Source organism: Mytilus galloprovincialis, chromosome 11 (genome assembly GCF_965363235.1).
Source record: "Mytilus galloprovincialis chromosome 11, xbMytGall1.hap1.1, whole genome shotgun sequence".
Taxonomy (NCBI): domain Eukaryota; kingdom Metazoa; phylum Mollusca; class Bivalvia; order Mytilida; family Mytilidae; genus Mytilus; species Mytilus galloprovincialis.
In genome coordinates, this window is record NC_134848.1 from 32496124 (window position 1) to 32511502 (window position 15379).

Genomic DNA, 15379 nt, shown 5'->3' on the forward strand with positions numbered 1-15379 from the left:
ATATGCAGGTACTCTAAAAGAGTGAACCATATGTGCTGAATATTATACTTGTATTTCTCCATATATAAAAAAACAAAGGTGAGGTATGATTGCCACTGAAACAACTCTCCATAGGAGACCAAATAGCATAGAAATTAACAACTATAGGTCACTGTATTCCTGTAAACAATGATACTTAATATGGCTACTATGCTCAAACAACAATGTATGATGGTCAAGTATTAGGTCTCACATTTACAAAACAAATTTATTCTAAAAATGGACTGTTCAATCAGTACCCAGGTTAAGTTACAGTTCCTGATTTGACAAGTTTAGCTTTAGTTTTAATACTACTATCTTGAAAACAAAAACGGAGACCAATGAGCACTCAAATAGTATAGATAATATGAATGACAGGCTCCAAATGCATTTTTCAATTCTTATTGGCATGCTTCTGTTGGCTAGAGCTTGTTCCACATGCCTATCATGAAAGTGATTTACCAATGGTATGCCTTTTTTTTATTTCAACAAGAAACTTTCACATAACACAGATTTCTGCAACATCTGACAAAAGTTCAATCAACACATGTGTACTTCCAAAGAAACCAATAACACCTAAGGTACAGGGATTGATTGATTGTTGGTTGCTTAACGTCCAGTGGCAAATATTTCATGCATATTCAGGACGAGAACAAGTTCACAATAAATACAATAGGAAGGTTGATACAATACAATAGAGGCCATCTGGGATGATGGTCGGGGAGAAATTTGGACTGCAACTGGACAATGAGGGTATATTGGATAAGGACAGAAAGTTTACCTTGCAACAAGCCACTTACGGACCCCCTAAGGTACAGGAAATAATAGGGATCAAGGTTGAAGGGAGCAATATATTTTGCCATGACAAGGAAGTGAAATCTGTTGGCATCAAAGAGGCTTTCAAATGGTTTATATTGTGTTTAGCGCAATACAAGAGAAACATAATTATTGGTCATAACATCAAATCATATGACATTCCAGTGCTATTTTGTGCTTTAAATAATTGTTCAATTATGAATGGATTTTCATGATCCATTCTTGGATTTTCAGACACGCTACAACTATTTAAATCTTTTTTACTTGGATTAACCTCATATTCACAACCAAATTTGTACAATACAGTATAAAATGAAACATATGACGGTCATGATTCAATGGTAGACGTTGTTGCTTTGAGTCGTCTTTTCATCACTTGACTCCATCCACAGAAGCAAAACAATTGTCATCTTTTCCTTTGATTCAGCTGCACGGAGATATGACCACAACTAGAAAACGAAACTACTTCTCCCTACGTTTATACCATTTACAGAGAAACTAGAGGCTTTAAAGAGCCTATGTCGCTCGCCTTGGTCTATGTGAATATTGAACAAAGGAAGCAGATGGATTCATGACAAAATTGTGTTTTGGTGATGGTGATGTGTTTGTACATCTTACTTTACAGAACATTCGAGGCGTTTTAAATGTAAAGATTACTTTGCATTTTTGTAAAATCAACACTTACTGATTCAATATTCATAGGGAGAATAATTTAACGACTGATTTAAGTAGCAGTAACAGGATAGACATGAACCTCCTGTACGCTGATTGAATTTCGTTTTTAGATAATCTGTTACATACAATGATAAAGAAGCTACGATTTTTCGTTAAAACTATAATTAACGTTCTTAGAAAGTCCCTTTTGCAGATATCAAGGCGATCAGAAAATCAGAAAAAAATCATTTGACATGTGTTTTTTCTGACAATGTACGCACACAAATACCCCCAAAACCAGACTTAAATGCAGTTTTATCTTATAAAAATAGATGTAAGGTGTGTTTATTATTAAAGGGAAACTTCGCAAAAAAATCAAAAATTGATATTATGTTCATTCTATATATAAATACTCAAATTCATAGATATTAAAGTTTTATTCCGCTAGATAAGCGATCACCATCGATTTTAAATTTAGAGTATCAATTCTCTGCGTTCGGCCATTTTGTCTTCTTTCCCGATTCATAACAACGATATGTCTATAAACCACAATAGAACAAAACTACAGTAACCGATGTAGTCGTAATTGCGTGTCGATATCTTGTCAATCGTACGGTTGTTTTATCCGACTAACTAACTTGATACGTAAAATATTCTTATTTTTTTAAATTACCATGGTCTGTTGTTTTTAAACTGTTGATATTGGAATTAGGTAAAAAGTCAAAGTTGAAATCATAAAAAAGTGTTCCGTGAAAATTGTTTTCGAAAATCTAATTTGTTCATAATTCTATAAAGTAATAAACTTTTTTTTCAAATAAATTCTGATCTTCCCTCATCTGATCACCAGCATGGCTAAAGGTATTACTTCCAAAGGTATTGTGAGGTGACACGTCCAGGTATTCAAGCGATTTTCTGTCGGGCTTGCAAGTTCATGCATCGTTTCACTTCTGCAGGTATTGATCAGTGAACACGGCCGATAACTTATAACTTTCCATTTTGAACCATCAGATGTAAAATATACAACTCTGTCTTACTTGTCATTACTTAACTAATACGCTTGTTTATAAATAACATTTCTGGTGTAAAGAATATTATTCATAAAAATATAAATAATACCCAAAAAATAAGATTTGATGAATTTAAACTCTGTTTAAATATTTTTTCCAAGGGTGAATTTGGGAAAATGTAATATATACTCAGTGTCAATAGAAAAGGACAGATTGGAACGAATGTAGGACAGAAAGTCACAGGACAAAAAGTCACAGACAAAAAGTCACAGGACAAAAAGTCACAGACAAAAAGTCACGGAAAAAAAGTCACAGGACAAAAAGTCACAATTCATTTTTTCTGACTATTTTCTTTGAATATAAAACTCTTATTTCCACAAAAATATTTTTGTATTTCTCTTGAACTATTGTATAAAATCTAACTTTGTAAACAAAATTTATCAAAACAAATATCAAAGTAAATCAAATAATTGTTAAAAGAACAAAATGTCAAAGTGGCTTGGCACTTAAATGGCTTCATGGTGCCAAGAAATCTTTCTTTTGCATGATTAAAATTAAATAAATCTTCATCTTTCAAGTATAATGACACATTTCCTAAACTTTAATATGAATATATGTATTAAAAAATAAATATTTCAAGATATTTCTCATATATATTCAAACAATTGTCAACATATTATTTGTGACTTTTTGTCCTACCAAATTTGTGACTTTATGTCCTGTGACTTTCTGTCCGTTTACCGATTGGAACATACCAGAAATATTGATTTAAAAAAATGTTCGTACTTGTCGACGATTCGTTTATACGACTGGGTAGAATTTATACGGAACTATAGCGCAATTTAAAATATATACATGTATACATTGAACATAAGAAAAAAAACATATATTTTGAATAAATTGGGGTAAAAGATTTGTAAATAGACTAGTCCACGTATGCCTACAGTATGTAATCATCGAATGTCGATAGACTATTGTATACCAGAAGAAGAAGATTGATTGATTGATTGTTGGTTGCTTAACGTCCAGTGGCAAATATTTCATGCATATTCAGGACGAGAACAAGTTCACAATAAATACAATAATGAGGTGGATACAATAAAGGCCATCTGGGATGATGGTCGGAGAAATTTGGACTGCCACTGGAAAAGGAGGGTATATTGGATAGGGACAGAAATTTTGCCTTGCAACAGGCCACCTACGGACCCCTCAAAGAGTTGTTGCAAGGGTTCTGAACGTGCAAAGAGCGTGGCCCTCTTTACACGAGGCATCGGATTTAACGTCCCCTTCTGACCGGACGTGACTGCGAACTTGATACATCCCGCACAGCCAAACGGACGCCCCACTTCGTCAACCGTTTTACTGCCGGTCGGGAGAAGACCAAGTGACCATATTTCTATACCCCAGTCACCCTTGGGGTAGAAGAAGAAGAAGAGAACTAATTTGATTTAAATACAGGTCGATGTATAATTTGCTTTGGTTCATCGAAGTTGTGGACATAGTAAAATCACAGATTTATATTTCAATAAGATTGTTCACGAACAAAGGAAGGAATTCGTCATCACAATTGTTATATATGCCACTGGACGAACACTGATTATCCCCAAGGGATGTGAATATTTTGCTGGGAACTATTGAGTATCAAAGTTTCAAATTAATTTCGGGATTTATTTTCTTCCTTGGTATTCAATAACAGAAGTTTAAAAAAAATTACTTGTCCGCTTAATAGGGGTATTCTTGTCAGATAAAAGACTTATAGTTATATTTAAAAAATAGGGAAATATGACATTAAATTGGTTCTGTCTTTTTTTTTAAACATCGTTAAAAAGATGTGTGTCTAAGGTGAACGCCACAAGAACCCTGTAATACTAGTACGAGAGTATAGCATGTAAACATTCCTTCTCAATAATATGGTTGTATTGGAAAGCTTTTCATACAGATTGACAACTCATGGTCCGATATGCATGTAATATTTGCCACATGACGCCCATAGTTCTTTCTACCATCATCATCATCTTATTCTTTGATATTGCTGTAAACATCGATGGTTCACACCCAAACAAAATGGGAGTAATGTATCTTCAGAGCTTCTCCGTGTTATACACTTGTGAAACTTAATATATAGACGAAATTTCTGTATTGAAATGAATCTACATCTCACAAACAGGATTTTCAAATAACGATTTTGAGTAATCACCTTACAAACCAATATAAACGTATGGCAAGATATAACCATGAAGGAATTTAGTTTTTGTCAGACGCAAGAACTCATCACTATCATAAACGTATACGTATATATGCATGCAGTTTCAAATATCAAGAACAAGCGGTCGATGTCGATAGTCCGTTTTCTAACTGTTCAGAGTTAGACATGTCACTTGTTCATTCTGACAAACAAACTAACGAAACGCTACTAGTCTGCTGTCTCTGGAGCTCATCCTCAATGGCGCTTATACGTCAGGAAACTTACATGTATACTAATAATGATTGTTTCAAGAACAACGATGTATGGACGAACTATTCTAAATTCGTCAATATCAGTTATGCATGACTAAAATATAAGTTTTATTACAACTACTGTATTACTTATTTGGATTAATGACGGCTATCATGTTCAACATTGCGCAAATATTATCATATAATTTTTAAAAAAAAATGTACAAAAATCCTCAAAAAACAATAATGCCTTAGCTTAGATAATTGGTATTCTTTTCACAAAAAGTTCGTGTAAATGATTGTCAAATAAATTTAATTATGTAAGAATGAAATGTTAAAAAGAGACTAAAAAAAATCATGCATGTTGTATGTTGTATTTTTTTTTCAATTAATAACTTTAAAATTGCAATAGTTTTATGAACATTTAAACACAGCCAGATTTAAATACAAGTTAAAAAATTCCGGTAAAGTCAATGATATCAAACAGATGTGCAATGGTATATCAAATTGGGTAATATTGTATATTTGAATCTTTACGCCAATTGCCGCTAAGAAAGTAATAAAAAATTGTTTCCTTTTATTTTTATACACTTTCGGAATTACGAATCTGAATTTTATTTTCAATTAAATTACACAATTTAACTATTGTATCTTTATTATCATCGTGTATTAAATCTTAGTGTATTAAATACAGCATACTCTTTCTCATCCTTTCTGTCAAGTTATCATTTCCAAATAACAACATTCATACCTGTGTACGCTTGAACTCACACCTGCGGCTAAATAGCTACAATGTAAACGAATTGACCTCAAGCCGAGAAATATACAGTGACCTTTACAGATCTTTACAAAATAATATACACACTCTGCTCACACATTAGTTGCATTGAAATGATTATCAAAACAATAACGGTAAATAGAACTGAAATATTTTCAGTTCAATATCAGTAAAAATGTTCAACAGATATTTTATGAAAAAAATCTCAACAATAATTTATGAAATTTATTCGAAAACATTTACTAGAGATAATTTTATAGGAGTCTAATTCAATCAATACAAAACCGTATATGCATATTCATTTTCGTTCATTCTTATATTGTGGTTAATAACTACGACCATTCGTCAGCTGTGCGCTTTTAATTACATATATTGTCGATAAGCTATAAGAGTTAAACAGATTTTAATTTTCCCCCGAATTCAACACATCGGGCTAAAACGTCACGATCCACTCGAGAATTCAACCAAAAAAGTTACAAATACTTGATTTTCTCTGTTATAAGAAGGAATATAAATTTAAAACTTTGCAAATGTGTTTTTTATGTTAAGATGAACATAATTAGATGATCAGTAAAAAATCGCGGAATTTCCCTTTAATGTTCTGAATCACAAATCCGACAAGCTTTCATTTAAACCATTACAACTGAAATTTCCATTAGAAATAAAAATTTTAGCATGGGTGTACTGAAAACTCGACATTTTTTGAAAATGACCCATATATTGGTGGAAAATAGAATTATTCAAAATATAGTGTACGTATATTCCTACTTGTATGGTGGTGGGTTTGGTTCTACATGCCTTAACGGTGTGGTTGTCCTACAAAGGATGTGAAGGATGTAAACCTACCAAGATCAAGATCAAGATGAAACACTAAGTACATCAAAATTAAAAGATATGGCCACGAAAGCACTACCCAATAACAATAAAAAAAGAAAAGAAGATTTGGAAGAAGATCGAAAATGACAAATACGTTATTCATCACAACTATTTGTACACTTTATTTTAAACTGTATTTGTACTGCGCCGGAAAGTAATCTACAGTTTGATGATGGTTTTCTTCAAGAAAACTATTTTTTAAAAGTGAACGAAAGGCAAAGAGAGGTATTTCTTCTGCAACTTCTGTATCTGTATGTTTCTTGTTGATCGTGTGAATGCAAGTTACAGGACATGAAGTGACTATTATTATTTTTCCGTCACACAGGTAATAAAAAATAAATTTGTCGTTTATAGAGAGCCGGTGGATGTCGATGAGAACGGACGTAAAATTTTTGCAGACATCATCATCATCCAAAATTTAGACCTCTAAATTGCTATCTTGGATGCATTTTATCATCCATAGATTATATGCTTTCAATTTCAATCATTATTTTCTTGTTTCAACTAACCTAGCAGTGATGAGAGAGTTGGGGCGCTTGAGGTTATTCTTAATATGACTAAATTTTGAGTCAGACTCTCAGAAAAAAATAACTCCCTCATTAAAGAATTATAATTTAAATATCTTAATTTAACTACAGAATATTTGTTAAATAACAAATATCATATAAATTCAATTATCATAAAAAAAACTCCGCATTAAATATGATGAAATTTGGCTTAACCAATTAAATTATGACTAACCTGGCATAGCACAAGGAAATAAATTAAGAACCTATAGACTATTTAAAAATAATATTAGCCTTAAAAAATATTTATTGTTAAGTAATTGTAAAACATTAAACGAGTTAACCAAATTTAGAATCAGTGCCCATGAACCTGAAATAGACATAAAGGAATACCTCCAGGAAAAGATTTTGTAAACTATGTAATAATGACATTGTTGAGGAGGAAATTCATCTTCTCCTTCAATGTCCATCACTTAAAACTGAAAGGTCCAGTTTCATTTTAAATATATCCTCTAAATTTACTAATTTTAAAACTTTAAATGACCAATCTAAATTTTATACTTTGAGGACTGAGCGAAGCAGGTGAGTGTGTGAGTTGGTATGTTTTATTTTGTTGTATTGTAGTATGTTTAGGGAAGGTTAACTTTCTGGTAATAAGTTTTGTATTTGATGTTCTTGTGGAAATTGTGAGGTGATGCCGACAGTCAGAGAATGCATTTGTTGCAACGAAGTGCAGAGAGTGTTAGATGTCAAAAATGAAGAAGACATTTCCTGCATAACACAGCATCCAGGATTTTCACAAGTCTGTCTTTATGTTCAACAGCCTTGTAGAAATCATTACAATTTGTTACAGTCGTTCAAATGAAAGGACACAAAAGCAGGTTTTAAGATTATATAACCAATGCTTAGAACACCTATTTGCCTGGAACAGACAATTCTTAGGAAAAGAACCTGTAGTGGAGGTTGTGCCTTCAGCCGTAAAACAAGAAGCGGCTGAAGACTCTCAAGAGAAAGTGGAACCTGTGAATGCCCCAGGCCAGTAGGAAGTTGTCGCGGCTCCTAGTCCGCAGGCGGAGGAAATGCATGAGAGGCATGTCATCATCCTACAAAATGGCCTAGAAAACCGAATGGTTACCCATATGTTCTTTGAGGGAGTTAAGGAACATTGCTAAAGAGAGGTTCCCAGGCAGAGGGGAGGTCAACCTGAAGTTTCAAGGGATGGTCCTTGATCCCCTTATTACGCTGAAGGATATTCTGCAGATGGACGCTAAGCCGACCATTGAGGTTATATTCCCTGTGGAATCGACTCAACTTTGAGTGAACATTTCCTCTTAGGATGATGCCCAGTTTGGGTTTGCTATAGGAACATAGCTCTGGGATGTGAGGTTTATGCAACATTTTGATACATATATATATGGATTTTACTACAATATATGGAGGACCTTTATATTGTGATTACTTTACAAACAGAAGATTCTGGAAAGTTATATAGTGTATATTATGAACTGTATTCTACAAGATTTAGAGGAACTATTTTACTTGTGAATGGATTTTTTTATATTCTGTGAATAGCATTTTTTATGCTGAACTGTGTGCCTCACATCCCGTGTACAGTGTATATGTTACAGTGAATTTGTATAATCAGTGATTATGTATTATGTAGAATCACTGGCCAGTTTAGGGATTATATATAATCACTAAAATTTTCAGGGATTATGTATAATCACTAGAAAAAAGGTCCGGGATTATACATAATAACTGAAGTGAAGAAATAGTTTTATTTATAAAGAAAATGAATAAACGTCAAATAATTTATGCTATAAATGATCATAAGAAAACAGCATTACACTGTATAAACATAAACTGTAAAATGTTAAGCACAAAATATCAAAATGATAACCCTATTTTTTTTAAATGTTAGGCACAATATATTAAAATGTTAAACACAATATATTAAAATAAATGCCTTACATCTGTTATTACCACAATATCCACATTTTAGAAACCATTTTCATTCACATATCGAATCAGATTTTATGACCCGCTTAATAGAAATAAAGTGTTCCTTAAAAAATCTGTAGGTACCCCCCAAAAAGGGAATTAGCAACACCGAACTGGTTCAAGCAAGAAACTAATGTTTTTTGGCCAGACGATATCCTTTTTCAGACTTTTGGTGAACAATTATCATTAAGTTTTTTGGTATCCCCTTTCCTTTTTCACCCTGTGGAATTATGCTAAGAGAATATTGCACCAAATGCCAGTTTCCTCTAAACTTTCGTTCTAATTGTCAATCCTTAGTTTTTCTATACATTTAGATGCGTAAGTTCGCTCTGTTTAAATTTTCTTGTTCATTTGAACAAAAACAAAACAAAAACAAAAAAACAAAAAAAAAACAGATGTTCCATAATTTGTTTTCCATGTACCACAAATAACATGCTCTGTGGATTTACAAATAGAACATGAATATCCATTGGTCTCTGGCTTTTAATAAACAAACAATACATGTAAAGTTATCGCTTTAAAGTGAATCTTGATATTAATTTTGAAAGTTTTTAACTTTATCTGTAAACCTTCAGTTGGTTGTATCTTTAAGATCGTCCTCTGTGTTTAAAAGCAAAATAATTTCATCTACAAGGAATATGAAAGTATGATTTACTTGTGTCTAATCCATTTTGCTTTAATTCAGCAAATGAAATATGTTTAAACTAAACTATGAAAGTAAAAAATGATGATTATTCTATATGTATTATTCTTTTTTATCAAACAAAGGATCCTTAAATTATTCATAATCCCTGAAAAAAATATAAGGGAATTTGTAGAATAATTATTAAAATGTTCAGTGATTATGTAAAATCACTGGTCATTTTCAGGGATTATATATAATTACTAATGATTTTAGTGATTCTACATATTCCCTGAAAAATCAGGGATTCTACATAATCCCTGATTATACAAATTCACTGTAACATATATACTTCAACCGACAAGATCTAAGAACTCCAACTTGACCATTGTACATAGTAGATTAGAAGTTTATTACATGGTGATGGTAGGATACTTTAACACTTTAATACCCTACCCTAAATTCGATATTTACGACCCGGATTTCGCGCCATAACATGGACACATACTGGATCAAATAGTAGGCAAATCAGACGTCAGTGATCTTTAGATGTACAATTCACATGCCACGAATTTATATACCAGTGTACAAGGTGAATAATTAGTCTCATTATACTGTGAACGACAAAATCTTTTCATTTACTTGTGTGACGTACTGAAAAAATATTTGTTAGTTATCGTCTGGTGACATTATTTCCAACAAAGCTAAAAGTCACTAAAACTTTTACAATTTAGATTATCAATCACAATCCACATCAGTCATTACGATGAGGGTTTACATTTCGATGATCAACGATTTACTACTTTAAATGACAACAAGAGGCTGTCACAACGACAGCAAACCGGATTTATTAACATTTATTTGTGTCCTGGCAATATCACAAGAACCATTACTGATGAATGGTGAAAGTGAAAATTGTCAATATCAAATTTGACCTCCATTTTGTCATCAGTATCAACATATCAAAATTTGAAAAGCTTAAATTGAATGGTTCATGAGTAAATGCAACAACCTGAATGGAAACTCCATTTTACGATCTTTCAAGAACCATAACTCCTGAACGATAAAAGTCAAAATCGTCATTATTGAACTTGACCTCCATTTTGTCATCAGTAACAGCATATTAAAATTTCGGAAGCTTTGGTAGAACAGTTCATGCATAAATGCAAGGACACGACTGGAAACTCCATTTTTCAATCTTTCAAGAACCATAACTCCTGAACGGTAAAAGTCAAATTCGTCATTATTAAACTTGACCTCCATTCTTTCATTAGTAACAACATATTAAAATTTGGGAAGCTTTGGTAGAACAGTTCATGCATAAATGCAAGGACACGACTGGAAACTCCATTTTTCAATCTTTCAAGAACCATAACTCCTGAACGGTAAAAGTCAAAATCGCCATTATTAAACTTGACCTTCGTATAGTTGTCAGGAATAACATATTTAAATTTTAAAAGCTTTGGTTGAACGGGTCATGAGTTAATGCACGGACAACATTTGATTGCCGCCCGCCCGACAGCTCGACCGCCCGCCCGGCCGCCCGCCGTACATCCCCAAATCAATAACCGACATTTTTGTCACAAAAATCCGGTTAAAAACCGATCCAAACCGTACAGTAAACGTAGCAGGTGTACCCGCGTTAACATGCACTTCAAAACCCTTTGTAATATGGGTGAGTGTATAAAATCAATGAAATTAATTCAAAAAATTTGAATGAAACCATTGGTCAATTATTATATATATTGATATATATTATTGATATCAACTTCACTTTTTTAAAACATTCATCATGTTTTTTTGCAATAAAGTAATTATAAAAATTTCGAAACCCAATTCTGAATCTTTAATTAATTTGGAATGTATATTGAAGAGACCACCATAATAATTTAACTGATAATGATTTTTTTTTTTTTTTTTCTCCTACGTTATTGTCTATCGTGACCAATGTTTGTGATGCCTGAATTTTGTCATCGCAGCCACCAAGAATACAACTGGCGATCTCTTTGTGTTTACTTGGATTAAGCTTAGAGTAGCTTGATATGCTTTCTTTATTTAGATGATGTTTACGTGCAGGCACTGTGGTGCTGAATATTTGTCAAGGCAGAAAATGATGAGACATGTGAGGAATAAGCATTCCAAAACCATAGTTGAATGTAGATATTGTTCCTATAAGGTTTCTAGCAGCCTGGCCTTCAGAATGAAGGAACACGAAAAGGCAAGTAAAAGCAGCAGAAAAGAAAACTAATCATAACAATGAAAAACCGAGGTCGAATCCAACATTGGTCATCCCGGTATCACCAATGAAGAGGGCGCCATTGATCCAGAAATTTGAAAAGTCCCCAGAGAATTGTACTAGTATGATGAACTTTTCACCAATAAAGTCCCCTGTCCCTATCACTTTTTTGGATATGACGATGAAAGCTTACCACAGTTACCAGAAAATTTGATGGCACTATTTGAATCGCCGGTCAGACCAATTTCCTCTCTACCTACTACTCCTACGACAAGGAAAATAGAAACACCAAAAACCACTGAAAAAGCCAAAAGCAAGAAAGAAGAAGAAAAGCTGTCTGAGGAAAGAAATAGACATCTCATCTCCCAAAAAAGGATGACTTGAAGGAAGAAAAAAAGATTCATGGCTCCGCCCTCTTTATACCAAACCTCTGAGGATGCTGCCAGGGTTTTATGTATTCGAAAAAAGGCAAGAAGAAGCAGCCAAATGTATTCAGGCTCCTTCATCCCTGATGGCATAGGTGGTGTGAAGAAAGTAGAAAAGGCAATTCTGCTTGATGGAACAGTATATGAACTGAGTGCCTATTGGATGCCCGATCCTACTTTCAAAAAGCTTTAGGCCGCCTTCACCGCCTATTGAAGAAAAACCATTGCCAATATATGTGGCAGAGCCGGTAAAAGATGTGACAGAGTCGGTGGAGAATGGAGAGTATACAGAGACAACAGTGGTAGTGATAGAGGAAAGCGACACAGAACAGGAAACAACTGAAGAAGATGTCATCCAGGTGCCCGAAAAATCCGAGAAAGAGACCCAAACAGAAACTACTACAAAGGACATGGCTACACAGAGTGGGGAGATGAAGATTATGTTTGAGTTAATGTAACTGGAAGATAGACATTGGGGATGGATTTTAACCAGAGATGAAGTAGAGACATTCAGGATTTCAGATTATAGAATGGACATTTGAAAATTATTATTGTTAGTTGTATTTTATATTTGACATATGTACTTATATCATGTTTTTATTATGTTAAAAGAGGGACGAAAGATACCAAAGGGACAGTCAAACTCATAAATCTAAAACAAACTGACAACGCCATGGCTAAAAATAAAAAAGACAAACAGAAAAACAATAGTACACACGACACAACATAGAAAACTAAAGAATAAACAACACGAACCCCACCAAAAACTAGGGGTGATCTCAGGTGCTCCGGAAGGGTAAGCAGATCCTGCTCCACATGTGGCACCCGTCGTGTTCGATGTTCGATCATGTTCGATCATTCCCTGTCCGGCACGGACAGTTTTTTTAGAGAAGGGGGCAATGTAACGTTTTAGCGTTTGCGGTGTTCCCCCCTTTTCTTAACTCTGCCGTTCTTTAACAGGTCATGTTCAGTTTTAGTCATCAAGTTTTCTTTTTAATAATATTCATATATATATAATCATATGCATAAAAACTGTTTAAAACAAATAAACCTTCAAATAATTCTGGACGTCAAATGCAACGTAAAAGTTAAAGCATGCACTTACCTGTTTTGTATCTTTCTGATTATTTCCGTGATTTGAAACTTCATTGTTAAGTTTATTCTACATGAAACACTATTTCCATATCATGCAAATTTATCATTGCTTCGTAGGGATACCTGGTCAATCACTTTTGTACGATTGTTTACATTGAAAGGTCAACTTTGTTATTCCAGTACAATTGCCGTAAAGCAAGTATCGATTGTCGTTAAACGTGTCAAAGACGTAATGTTTCGAGTCTTTTAGAGTAACTGCTATTGAACAAAAAAATCCATGTATATTTTGTATATTTGTAGGATTCAGATCAGCTTTATCCTAAATGTATATTTGCAGTTATTATTGCCTAGATATAAAATGCCAAACTGAAGGTCCGTGTCTGTCAACTGCATTGATAGGCTTGTACATAGGTTGTCATACTTAAGGCACGAAAAAAACACGGGTCACCTAAAGAAATTCAAGTTTGGATAACCAGATGATCACAGAAATGAACTATACAATTGATATTCGTGTTGTAACATTTTCTAATTTAAAAAAATGCTTTTAGTTTTATCCTGTTTGGCTATGGTTATAAAAAAAACCATCGAATACCCATTTTTCAAGTACGTATAATAATAATCAAAGGTATTATAATTAATATTGAACAACACAAAACTATCAGGTAAACTGAAAACTGAAATTAAAGTTATTCAGTTCCATAATTAGTCACATGATAGCAAAAATGGCAGCCCTGAGATGGCCACACCGGTAAAACAGGAAAATGTAACTTGTTTTTGTTGTCATGCCGCTGGTCGGACAAGATCGTTTAAGCTTGGTGGTAGGAAATGCGAGGAAACCGGTCTGTTGAACAATATTTCGTCATTTTTAGATTAGACAATCATAACAGAGCTTGTGAATTTGCCAGGCACCAATTTGTCGAGGTTGTCTTAATTCGTCGAAAAATGGAACATCTTCAAAATCACGATGAAGGAGAATGCGGACTCCTTCAGTCAAAAGGAAAATATATGTAGGACAAAAAGAATGTACAATTCACCGTGTGAGAATTAAGTATATGTGAAGAAGTGAGTAAAACTAAAGGCTAAAAAAATCGAAATCGAAGGCTACAACATCTCAGTCAGCTGCAAAAAAAATGTTAACACTTACAGAATCAGGCGATCCTTAGGTTAGTCAAATTTTGGACAATCCAATGGACGGAACAATGGGGAATATTGATCAAATGAATAATCATCATGATTATTGCTATTTTGTTCGTACCACAGGCAAACCACAAACTGATAGAACAATGGGAATTAATATTGAAAACAAGCATGAATCCGATTTGAAAGATATGAATTCTACAACTTTTCAGAACTTGTTTAAATGTTTGATAAACATCTCATACAATCATCTTAACAAGTAGTCAAATTAACTAAAAAATGTAAAATTTCAACAAAGCTGAGGTTGGTTCAGGTTTACATCTAATACAACTGTCAGTACAAAAATTATCAACACACCGATGAAAGTTTGGTGTTTCATTCTACACAATTATTCAAAAAAAATGATCCAGAAGTGGAAAAATTTACAGAAAAATGTAATTTTTTTTTATAAGACTGAGGGTGGTTCAAGTTTACAACTAACACTACTGTCAGTACACCTAAGAAAATGACCGATTTAAGATAACATCAAATACAATTATTGAAAAGTAGTCAAATTTACAGTGAAATGTAAAATATCTATTAAATATGGTCGATTTAGGTAACATACAATACAAGCTGACGTAGAACATCTATATACACACTAAACTGTGTCACATTATAATATTGGACTATTGGTACAATACTGTTCAATACATTCAAGGGCCAATTCTCGGAAACAAACCTCTGTCACGGAGTTGTTATAAGGCACTACTGGCTTTTAAGACTCGGGTTC